The sequence below is a fragment of the Geotrypetes seraphini genome, chromosome 13, assembly GCF_902459505.1.
Source record: "Geotrypetes seraphini chromosome 13, aGeoSer1.1, whole genome shotgun sequence".
NCBI lineage: Eukaryota > Metazoa > Chordata > Amphibia > Gymnophiona > Dermophiidae > Geotrypetes > Geotrypetes seraphini.
Window position 1 is genome coordinate 34,945,927 of NC_047096.1, and position 12,200 is coordinate 34,958,126.

The following is a 12,200-nucleotide window of genomic DNA, read 5'->3' on the forward strand; positions in this document are numbered from 1 at the left end:
AGTGTCATTCTCTAGTCAGACATTGCAACCTTCTGGCCTGGACTGACTTTTTGGATGAAAGCAGAATATTGAGTGATTGGATTTGTAGCGCCTTTCAGTATCCCATCTTGCTGTTCCCATCCTGATGCTCATGGACAAAAAAAAGATTATATTCCCATACAAATAATTAACCCACTCCCCCATTACAAAACCACACAAGATGTTTTTAGCACTGGCTAACATGCTGAATGCTCTGCACTGCTCCAATCGTCATAGGAACTCTATGACTGTCATAGCAGCTCACCAGACAGCGCTAAAATCCTCTTGCATGGTTTTCTTAAAAGTGTGTGTGTGGGAGGGAGGGGGGAGGGGGGATAAGTGAATGCACTACTACGTATGCACTACTACGTATGAAGAAAGGCTAAATAAATTGCAGCTGTACTCACTTGAAGAACGAAGAGAGAGGGGAGACATGATTGAGACGTTTAAGTATGTTATGGGCCGTATCGAGGTGGAAGATGATATCTTCTGTCCTATAGGACCCTCGACCACCAGAGGGCATCTGCTGAAAATCAGGGGAGGGAAGTTTCATGGTGATTCCAGGAAATACTTCTTCACAGAAAGGGTGGTCGATCATTGGAACAGTCTACCTCTGCAGGTGATTGAGGCCAATAGCGTGTCAGATTTTAAGAGAAAATGGGATATTCACGTGGGATCTCTAGGGGAGTAAAGTCAGGGGGGTGGGTCATTGGAGTGGGCAGACTTGATGGGCTATGGCCCTTTTCTGCCGTCATATTCTATGTTTCTATGTTTCTACTGTATAGTCAGCTCTGCAGAAATAAGCCAGTAGTAGTATTGTGAGAAGCTTTTCTCATTACACCAGTTAATTTATTATTCAAGTGTGATTTGCAACATGCATTTTGTGCTAAAGTCCATGAAAAATGTAGCCTTTATTACAAGAGATATAGCTATATTTTGTGGAAAATGGTGGCTCTGTGTGATTTTCCATATATAATTTTGCTAACATTGAATTGCTAATAAGTTGGTTTGCATATTTTTCTAGCTTTTAGCAAATTAGAATAAGTTTTGGAAATGGCTTCTATAGAATGTGGCTACCTCCCTTTAGGGACACTCCCTCACAAAAAAGCAGAGAGGACCACCTCAAAACTCATAGGGCTCCTTTTCCGAAAGGTGCGCTAGCTTTTTAGCGCACGCACCGGATTAGCGCGCGCTATAGCGTGCCCTAGCTGAAAAACTACCGCCTGCTCAAGAGGATGCGGTAGCGGCTAGCGGGCGCTATTCCGCGTGTTAAGGCCCTAACGCGCCTTCGTAAAAGGAGCCCATAGCCTCCCCCATGGGGGAAATGACACAGGAGGGGTAGAGCTGAGAGGGCATTGCCCAGTAAGTATAAAAGCTCAGGGCACAGCTAGCTTAAGAGAGCCCAGAAGGAAGCAGCTTAGATTTGCCTTCTGGTTTCATATTTGCGGTATATAAAATAAATTGAACTTGAACCTACATCTGCCTCCATCCCCCCGTGTCTATGAGGAACTTGATCCAGCCAGAGGCAAACTGGTGAATATTCTTACCTAGAGACTGTACTGAATGCTGTGGCCTGCAGGAATACAGGAAGACTTTCCTGCAAAGGACTCGTTTATGTTGCTTTCTTCCTTGCCTCCTAAAAGAACCTCTCATACCTGGCACTTTTAATAAAGTATTGTATTCTGTTCCCCTGAACCTGTTTCGTGGCTCCACTTTGGCGGGGCTCTAGGACTGCCCTTGTTCACATTACCACAGCTTCACAAAAGCAAGTTCATGCATGTAAAAATGCCGGTGTGTAAAATTTCACAAATGTGATTTCACATGCTGTTTATTGTAATAAAGCCCACCCCGCATTTGCTAGGCTGTTTGCATCTTAGCCTTATTGATTTCCAGTTACAATAAATCACTGTTATACTGAAGGAGTCTGGGACTGGTTTTCCTAAGTGTTGAACTAAGTTTTCTCTTTAATAAAATGCTGAATTATGTTTAGCTGCAGACCTAACTTATCTCATGTTCTAGCCTGCCTGCACTGGGTGTTAGCTTGGACATTCTAACTTCTTATGGCTATCTCAGCATAAACGACATGCAACAGAAAGACTGCAGGGCCTAGATAAGTGACTTGCTAGTGATCTGCTAGTGTGAGCTGAGGACCAATGATTGTTAAGAAAAGTAACACGTGAAAAGTTTTTTCTAGAATTCAGTTGTATAGCCAGAAGAATGTATAAATATCTCTGTAACGTCCTGTTTTCGGCACTTCTGAAGCCAGCTTGGAGCTCGGGAGTCGCATACATATGCTAATAAACCATCTGTGTTTTCTTCAAGTCTCTAGGTTTTTTGGCTGCCCAAAGTGACCTTTCAGTACTTGTTATTAACCACCCTCAGACGAATTCAAGAAAGGTAGGTGGTTGGTATTATACTTTCATTTCATTCCCAGACTATGGCACACCATCCCCCCATCTGTTAGAATACTAGATGGACTTTGGAGCTTCAGGAAGGCCATGAAAACCTTCCTCTTTACAAGCCCAGCACCTTAAGGACATTCACTCAGCAATGCCATTCAGAGTCAACGCAGCAACGCCACCTACTCTCGCCAGATACTACTTAGTGTATATGTTTTATTGTCATGTCTATATTGCAAATTATGTCACCTCTGTCCTGTCTCAATTATATTGTAACCTATTCTGGGCTCCTCTGGGAGGACAGGCTAAATAATTGAATAAATAAATAAATGCAATTTCACGTAGGAAGCAAAGATGCCATGAGCGTCTGATTCTAAGCATGATCACTTACAGTCTTAGTTAATATCCAGGAAAAGCTGATGGTTGGATCCCTCAAATTGTAGATATGAAGGATCCATATACAGGGACAGGTCCTGACCTCCTGCACAGGAAACTTAAGAAAGACCAGAAATGGAAGAATTCATCCGGTCAACATGGATCTACAACAGAAAGCAAAATCATACATTTTCTAGCAATTTTCAAGGTTAACTCATTGAGAATAACCTGTGACTGCTCGGATGCCAGTCATTTTTAACAGCATAAATAAGTCCATGGTTGACTTTCTATTGTGTTACTACTAATAATCATTTCTATAGCGCTGCTAGACGTACATAAAAACATTCAAGAGACAATCCATGCTCAGTAGTGCTTACAATATTTATGTTTACTGAATTCTTATATACAGACCTCTCAGAAGGCGGTTTACAATCTAAAAGCAGGAAAGGAACTACAAATGCAATAGGAAAGAAATCCACCCACACACAAGTGGAGAAAATAAACCACGGTGACTGCAAATCAGCCAATCTAATCAAACAGACAAACAGGATTAGGGAGTTTTTCAGGCATGGGTAATATATAAGCGAGTGGGGGTTAGGAGTTAAAAACAGCTTTGAAAAGGTAGGTACTGGATTTGAATACTGCCAGGAATGGAGCTTGACATACTGACTCAGACACTCTATTCCAGGAATATGGTGCAGCAAGGGAGAAGGAACATAGTATGGCAATAGCAGTAGAGGAGAAGGGTACAGATAAGAGAGACTTGCCCGATGAATGGAGTTCCTGGGGAGGAGTATAGTTATAGGTATGGAGAGGAGTATAAGACAGGAGAGTTATTGAGGAGTTGCAGACTTGTAAGTCAATAGGAGGAGTTTGAACTGTATGCAGAAATTGATAGGGAGTCATAGGGAGAGGGGTGATGTGGGCATGGTGACTCTGGTGGAATATAAACCATGTGGCAAAATATTGAATGGATTGAAGGGGGGAGAAATGGTTATGTAGAAGATCTGTGAGAAGCAGGTTGCAGTAGTCTAGGCAAGAGGTGATAAGGGTATGGATAAGTTTTAGTAGTGTGTTCAGAGAGGAAGGATCAGATTTGGGAGATATTATAGAGAAAGAAACAACATATTTTAGTGGTCTGTTGGATGCGTGCAGAGAAAAAGAGAGAGGAGTCAAAGAAGACCCCGAGGTTGCAAACTAGTGAGTCAGGGAGGATACGATTGTTTTCCACTGAGATAGAGAGTGGGGGAAGAGGGAGAGGTAGGATCAGCAGAGGTTTACTCTGATCAATACAATTTAGGTGATGCAGTCATGTCTCTGGATAGATGAACAAAATAAACCAGTTCCTAAGTGCTTCTTGAAAAATGACTGTCATACAAGGGAGATGGTAAGAGTCTTCAACTTTCATTGTGCCTTTAATAATCTACCTTGGCATGAGAATAAATATAGCTGATTACAATTGTGTCACAAAGCTAAGGTTCTCCATCTACCCAAACAAGAGGTCGGCCTAATTCATTTGTTCAACAATTCTATTTACTCTGTATCTTGGCAGTTCTCCACTGCTCTTGACACCTTTAAACAAGCATTTACTGTTTTTCAGAAAGACTTGACCTGTATCAGCCAACCCCAGGCACCTGAGGAAGAAGAACATGTGGAAGCTCAGTAACATGATAAACAAGGAGTGAATAGCGGAGGTCTTGATAGCTGTACGCCTGAATGTAGAAAGCAATGTTCTGAGTTGGCTGTGTGATTATTGAAACCCAGTAAAAGGTCATTTCTCTACAGCAGTGTCTCTCAAACCTTTTTAGCTCTGGCACACTAAATGGAGCAAATGTTTTTGCGGCATATTAAACGGAGCACATGATTTTCATGGCACATTACAATTGAAATTATAAAATTGCAACGCCAACAAAAAAATTAAACTATGGGGTCCTTTTATCAAGCTGCGGTAGGGGTTTAATGCGCGTAATACCGCGCGTTAAATCACCTGCCGCGCTAGCCGCTAACGCCTGCATTGAGCAGGTGTTAGTTTTTTAGCTGGCCGCGGGGGTTAGCGCGTGATGAAATGTCCGACGCGCTAACCCCGCTAGCGCGGCTTGATAAAAGGAGCCCTATGTATGTGTAATTGTAACAAAGTTGAAACTAAAGTAGATAGAATAGAACTATAAACAATGTGATGGATGCGCTTGGTTTTGAGTGCAAATTAACTCAAAACACGCCTCGAAAGTCGACAAGCAAACACGCTTTTCATCGTCCTCTGCCTGCAATCGTTCTCTTTTTTTTTCGATTTAATTCCTGTGAGAGCTGAAAATCCAAGTTCGTATAGATAAGAAGATCCAAACATTTACAAAGCCTTGATTTGCTTTGTTGCTCAAGTTGCTCACTTTTTTATTTTTATTTTTTATTCTGTTCTTTCTTCTCTTTCCTTGTCCTTGGGTGTTACGACACCCATCAGTGAGGTTATATGGTTCATGGGAGTTGCAGGTCGCTATATGCTGTTACCGGGGGGCGGGGGGTGGGGGGGAGGGTTGGGAGGAAGGTGGTGGAGGGGTTGACATCAGTGGGTCTTACTGTTTTGTAGTTTAGCTGCCTGTACTGTTTTCGTATTGTACTGATGTTTCGATGCGATGTTTTTTGTTATAAATAAACAATTACAAAAAAAAAAAAAGTTAGGATAATTACTGCATAAAAAATAAAACTAAACCTAAAATGACTTGCTGTTAGGGCACCTTTTACTAAGCTGCGCTAGCGGTTTTAGCGCATACTTAGTGCGTGCTAGATGCTAACGCCACCATTGTTCTGGCGTTAGTTGTTGTCGCATAGCATGGGGTAGTGGTATGTCTGACTATACCACTGCTTCCATGCTACCTATTCAGATCCAGCCTAGTTTGGTAGGAGGCCTATGCGGAATGTGCTGGTGAGCAAAGCATTCATGCCAAAATGGCTGCCATATCCTTTCAAACCTGTGAATACTGCTGCACATCTCATCACTAAATTTGTGTTAAGAGCAGAAGGGAAAGGACTGGGCAACACAATTATTCCCATGGATATCTTCCATAAAACTGTGGTGCTGCTGAATCAACAAATTTAACAGCCATCTACCTCTTTTGGAAGAAAGCCTTTCAGGGCCTGTTTGTGCCAAATCCCATAATACGTATTTCATACTCCAGTATGGAGCATGGCCAAGCATAGGGAAAAGGCCAATAAGCTGGAAGCAAAGCGAAGACAGATGAGAGACTTTTGCCTTTTGTCTGCCAGACAAGGCTGAATCTCTGCCATTATGATTTAATTGCTAGTCAGGACCAACGACTTGGAAACCTACAGAAAGCGAAGATGCCGTGCAGAGAAGTATGGCCATACAATCCTGGTTATTAGTGCCAGCCACCAATGCTTAACAGTCTACTCATTAGACAATTGAAGATATCACCTTTCCAGTTCTTGCCTTGGGTCTCTTTAAATTCTACTGATGGCAATACAACTGAAAAGAAGCAGTCTAGTAATGAGATTCTGTTTATTACTTGGCTTGGATCTATATACTGTGCTCATGCTTTGGACAGTTTGTCAGCTGGGTTTCATCAGTGATTGTCAGGAAATGAGTTCGAAGTACATATGGACCGTAGCTGGCTGGTTTTCTGCTTGAAATATAAAGCTGCTGGCTCCGTCTCAAAATGGCTGCTGCAGCATCCAGCAGCAGGTCTTGCAAAACCGTTGTGAATCACAGCAGCTATTTTGGTAGCAGAGAGGACATGGGCAGGGACCACTCCTGCCACTAGGGGGTGGATAGTAGTCTGGGGGAGGGGGCTGGGAGGAGTTTCTTTTTGTACGCTGATACGAGGGAGAGAGTTCATTTGCAAAAGAAACGAGCATTTAAAATATTTGCTCCAATGTGTGCTATTGATGACAACAAATGCCATTATTTTAGTTTTAGTTTTCCATTTTGGAAATGATCTGAAAAGCTATAGGATATATCATTTGACATTTCCTATGTTGTTTCAAATGACTGGCAAACAAAAAAGGGAAGGAAGGTGTCTTTTCAACCAAAATTAAAGTCTTTATTTGAAATGAAAGTGGTCTCAACGCTGCTGCTTGACTGCACACATGTTTCTTGTTTCCAGTGTTTTTCAAGAATAAGGAAGGTTTCAAATAAAGACTTTAATTTTGGTTGCAAAGACACCTTCCTTGCTTTTTTGTTTGACTGTCTGTACTCTAGTCTAAGGCGAGGTGTTCTTCTGTTTTTTGTCATTTCAAATGACTGCACATCCCTACTGTGATTAAGACAAACCTTTCACTCCCAATCCCAACCCCCCTCTAGTCAGCTGGGGTAGGGATGAAAATACTCTCTGGGGGAGAGTCATTGCTTATGAGTGACACCTAGTGGCCACATTCAGGGCTCATGGTTGTAAAACTCCATAAGGGTTGACATTACAATAACTAGATTATGTACATGGGGGGGAGGGGGGATGGGGAGTATACATAGGGTTACTATACGGCTTTCAATGGAAATAAAACCCAGATATCTCTATCTGTCCTCCTTGCTTCCATTGCTTTGAATGGAAGTAAAACCTGGATATCTCAAACCCTCCTCTTTTATTCTGGAGCCATAGGGGAATCCTAGGTATACAGGTAAAATGGTGGGGGGGGGGGGGGGGGAGGGGAGGGGGTTGGAAATCTCTGGGTAGTTGTGAATAAAACTCATGGTATAGGCAGTCTTCGATTTAAGAACGCTTGACTTACATCGAACTTGTGTTTACGAATCGGGGTACTGCCTCTCTGCCTTCCCTCTGATGCAGATGTCAGAGGGAAGGCTTCTGGGTCAGTGACCGCGTGCAGGAGCTACTGATCACATCTTTGCGGAAACCAGAGGCCCCCTTGCAGAAGCCGCCGCTCACAGCTTTGTCAAGAAAAGTGCGGCTGGGAGGAGGGAGCCGGACAGAAGAGGTAAATGTGGGAGGCACGAGTTTGGGATGCAGAACGGAGGGGGACAACAAGGGGCATGTTGGGACATGGAAGAGAGGAAGAGGGGCTGCATTGGCATAGGAAGGGAGAAGCAGCGTCGCATTGAGACATAGAAGGAAGGGAGGGGCACAAACTGCAGACAAAGGATGGAAGAAAGAACATAAGAAGTGCCTCTGCTGGGTCAGACCAGAGGTCCATTGTGCCCAGCAGTCCGCTCGCACGGCGGCCCAACAGGTCCAGGACCTGTATAGTAGTCCTCTATCTGTACCCCTCTATCCCCTTCTCCTTCAGAAAATTGTCCAATCCCTTCTTGAACCCTAATACCGTACTCTGTCCTATCACGCCCTCTGGAAGCGCATTCCAAGTGTCCAACACCCATTGGATGATGAAAAACTTCCTAGCATTGGCTTTGAATCTGTCCCCTTTCAGTTTTCGAAAGTTTGAAGAATCTGTCCCTCTCCACTTTCTCTATGCCCTTCATGATCTTGTAAGTCTCTATCATATCCCCTCTAATTCTCCTCTTCTCCAGGGAAAAGAGCCTCAGTTTCTCCAGTCTCTCAGTGTATGAAAGGTTTTCCATACCTGACAAACGTGTCGCTCTCCTCTGAACCCTCTCGAGTATTGCCATATCCTTCTTAAGGTGCGGCGACCAATATTGGACGCAGTACTCCAGGTGCGGACGCACCATCGCCCGATACAACGGCAGGATAACTTCTTTCACTCTGGTTGTAATACCCTACTTGATTATACCTAGCATTCTATTCGCTCTCCTAGCGGCCGCTGCGCACTTTGCCGTCAGCTTCATTGTTTTGTCCATAATTACCCCCAAGTCCCTTTCTTGGGTACTCTCACTCAATAACATCCCTCCCATTGTATAGCTGTACCTCGGTTTTCTGCTTCCTACATGCAACACATGGGACACAGAATGCAGTGAGGGAGGGGAGCATGAACTTGGGACATAGGATGGAAGAATGGAGGAAGTGAGGGAAAGACATGCTGAGGTGGGGAGGGAATAGAAAGGGAGAATTGTTGGGCATGGGTGTCTTAGTGAGAGGGAAAGAAAGATGGTGCACATGGGGAAATGAAGAAAGCGGTGAATTGTTGGGCATAGTGAGGGAGAAAGAAATATTGGACATGGTGGTGGGAGAGGCATGAGGTACAGATGCATGGGGAAGAGAGAGATGAGAGGGAAAAATGTTGGATATGGTGGTGGTGGAGAGGGAACAGTGGGGCTGATGAAGAACAAAAATAAGTGTAAACCTCCTATCTTTTCATTCTATTTAAACTACAGTATTTTATTTTGAGGACTGTTTTTATAGACTGCGGACTGTACAGATTACCAGTTACTTACAAATTCAACTTAAGAACAGTTTAAAAAACGGAACTCGTTCTTAACCCGGGGACTGCCTGTACCTGATTCCAGCTCTGGTTTTGGAGTTGGGAGTACAAAATATTCAGTTTTTTTTCCCTTCCTCATGTATTTTCCTTACCTGTTTTTTTCTATCTTTAACATATATTGTAACTTTTACCCCTCCTTTTCCTTAAGTATCATGTTTTGTTTCGTTTTGTATTTTTTCTGTCAATAATGGGTTCAGTATTATTTAGTATATTATTCCCCTTTTTTATTGTAATTTTAATAACATGTACATCGCTTAGAATGTAGATTAAGCGATTAATCAAATTTTTAATAAACTTGAAACTTGAAACTTGAAAGCTGCAGGAAGAAATTGCTGGTTACAAAAACTGTCCTAAAAGATAAGATTGTGTTTGGACAACTGTTTCCTACTACAACAAAGGAAAGCCCCCAACATTTCAAGTGAAGCAATGGTGTTTTCAAACCACATTTCATGTGGGCAGAATGTAAACAGAGACTCCTTGTACAACATCCAACTAGAGCCATAGCAGGAGGAGAAAACACTCCAGAAGAAAAAGAGCAAATCCAGCACACAAAATGTTAGCCTGCAAGATCTGTGTGCTTATTCCCTCACCTAATCTTACCAAGGGAAATATTGAACAATAAATTGGAATGGAAGATTCCGGGTCAAATTTGGAACCCTCAAACTTTTGGCACTGGAGTTCTGACAAAAAAGTACATTTCATTTGTTTGTTTATTTAAAAAATGTCATCACCACTTAAAGCCTAACGTGGCTTACAAATGTCATGTACACACACGCAATCAATAAAACATTTTTTTTTACCTAATCCCCCAGCTCTTCTTACTTTTGCTAAAACTAGCATAAAGCTAATAAACTTAGATATAACAGATATCAAACTCTAAAACATCACTACCTAGTAAAAACCTTTCACAAACAAATATGGTTTTTGCTTCCTAAAGGACATCTTATCGTTTTACTAAGGTGCGCTAGCCGATTTAGCGTGCCCTAAATGCTAATGCATCCATAGAATATAATGGACGCGTTAGCATTTAGCCAGCGCCAAATCGGCTAGCGCGCCTTAGTAAAAGGACCCCAAAGTCTCAAATTTCCCGGTAAAGCATTCCAATTCAGAGGACCCACCACAGAAATGGCTGTCGCTTGCGTCTTTTTGTAGTGAGTTTCACCAAGCACCTCTATTGATAGCCTCATGACCTTAATGTTCGAGAAGGTATGCATTCCGGAAAGCAGTAAAGACGCTTCTTTTCATGGACCGGATCAATTCTGGTCTCAAACTTTAACAGACCATGTTTCAACATACCTTACCTCAGAATGTATGAGCCTGCCAACCAGTTCTTCTACCGTTCACTGCAGATATGTTAATACTCATTTGTGATCCATAGTTTCATTTTCTTAGTCTCTGTAAAGCAAGTGTTTCTTAGTTATACTCTCTATAAATTGTAAGTTATTGATTCTATAGCTTTGTATCTTGATCAGTGGTGTACCAAGAGGGTTGGGGGGGGCGGTCCTCCCCGGGTGCAAGCCATGATGAAGGTGTTCCCGGCCTTGGAGTAATGGTCCAGAAACTTCCCTTCTCACGGCCCGATTCCAAGGTTCTGGGTAGTCCGAGTGGCCCAGCATGTTCTCGCCTGTCCGGTCCAATGGCCCTTTTCCTTCCGTGAAGCTGAAAAACTGCCGGCCTCGGCAGTGATTCAGCTACATCACCCGCGGCTCCCCTTTCTGCTTTCCGCATCTGCCAATGACGTAACTTCCTGTTTCCGCCCGGGTGGATTGCGGCAGAGGCAGACATGGAAAGCAGGAAGGGGAGCCGCGGGTGATGTAGCTGAATCATTGCTGAGGCCGGCAGTTTTTTCAGCTTCACAGAAGGTAAAGACAGGAGAGAAGGCTGGGATCGTGCTGGGCCACAGGGACTACCCATAGCCTTGGCACTGGACCGTGAGAAGGGAAGTTCCCTGACCATGACTCCCAGGCTTGGAACACCCCCTTCATGGCATGCACCTAGTGAAACATTACTACAAATATTTTTTTACATTGGGAGGTGTCAAAAATGATGGCAGGGGTGTCAAAAAACAATGGGTCCCGGGTGTCACATACCCTAGGTACACCACTTGTCTTGATCCCGTAACATGTTATTGACTCTGTAGTGTACGTATCTCTGGTCCTGAAAACTCTGTGTATGTATCCTTGCAACCCGTTCTGGGCTCTTGGGGAGGACAGGCTATAAAAATGAATAAATAAATACCCCATAGATTGCTTGATGAACAATCATTAAAATTCTATAATCAATTCTACATTGGATTGGCAGCCAATGGAGGCTTTTCAATACTGGCATTATATATGCTCATTCCATGCTACCCCCCTTAATTATTTTTGCCGCTGCATTTTGCACAACCTGGAGTGCTTTAATTTTGATTTTTGCGATGCCTATCAGTAAAGAATTGTAAAAATCCAACCTGGACAGCACCATGCTCTGCACCACAATTTGGAAATCTAACCTAGACATTATATTTCTCACTCTTGACAATAATCGCAATTGAAAGAACGCTCCGATAACAACATGCATGATTTGTGTGTGCGTTTCCACAAGCACACCTAACATCCTAATGCAGGGGTAGGGAACTCCGGTCCTCGAGAGCCGTATTCCAGTCGGGTTTTCAGGATTTCCCCAATGAATATGCATTGAAAGCAGTGCATGCAAATAGATCTCATGCATATTCATTGGGGAAATCCTGAAAACCCGACTGGAATACGGCTCTCGAGGACCGGTGTTCCCTACCCGTGTCCTAATGTGTGATGCTATAGTGAAGATCACATCACGTATTTTCTGTTTTCCCAACCCTAACAGGGTTTCATTTCCAACAAACATCATTTCTGTCTTTTTTGTATTCAGAACTACTGTATTTTCACCCATATACCGCGCACCCGCGTAAAACACGCACACAGGTATAGCGCGCAGGGAACACAAATTTATGTAAAAAAATGTAATATAGCGCGCACACGCATATACCGCGCATGCTAAAACCTCCTTCCCGCCTACTCCGAACCGGCATCCTCCCCC

The 12,200-nt window shown here is 43.2% G+C and overlaps 1 long non-coding RNA gene across 1 annotated transcript; it reads left to right on the plus strand.

Annotated features, from left to right (window-relative positions):
* The first annotated feature begins 2,281 nt into the window (after positions 1-2,281).
* Positions 2,282-4,576, plus strand: LOC117347210. The gene is made up of 2 exons (XR_004536746.1): positions 2,282-2,415; positions 4,393-4,576. It is a non-coding gene; the product is annotated as an uncharacterized LOC117347210 (long non-coding RNA).
* Positions 4,577-12,200: the final 7,624 nt, after the last annotated feature.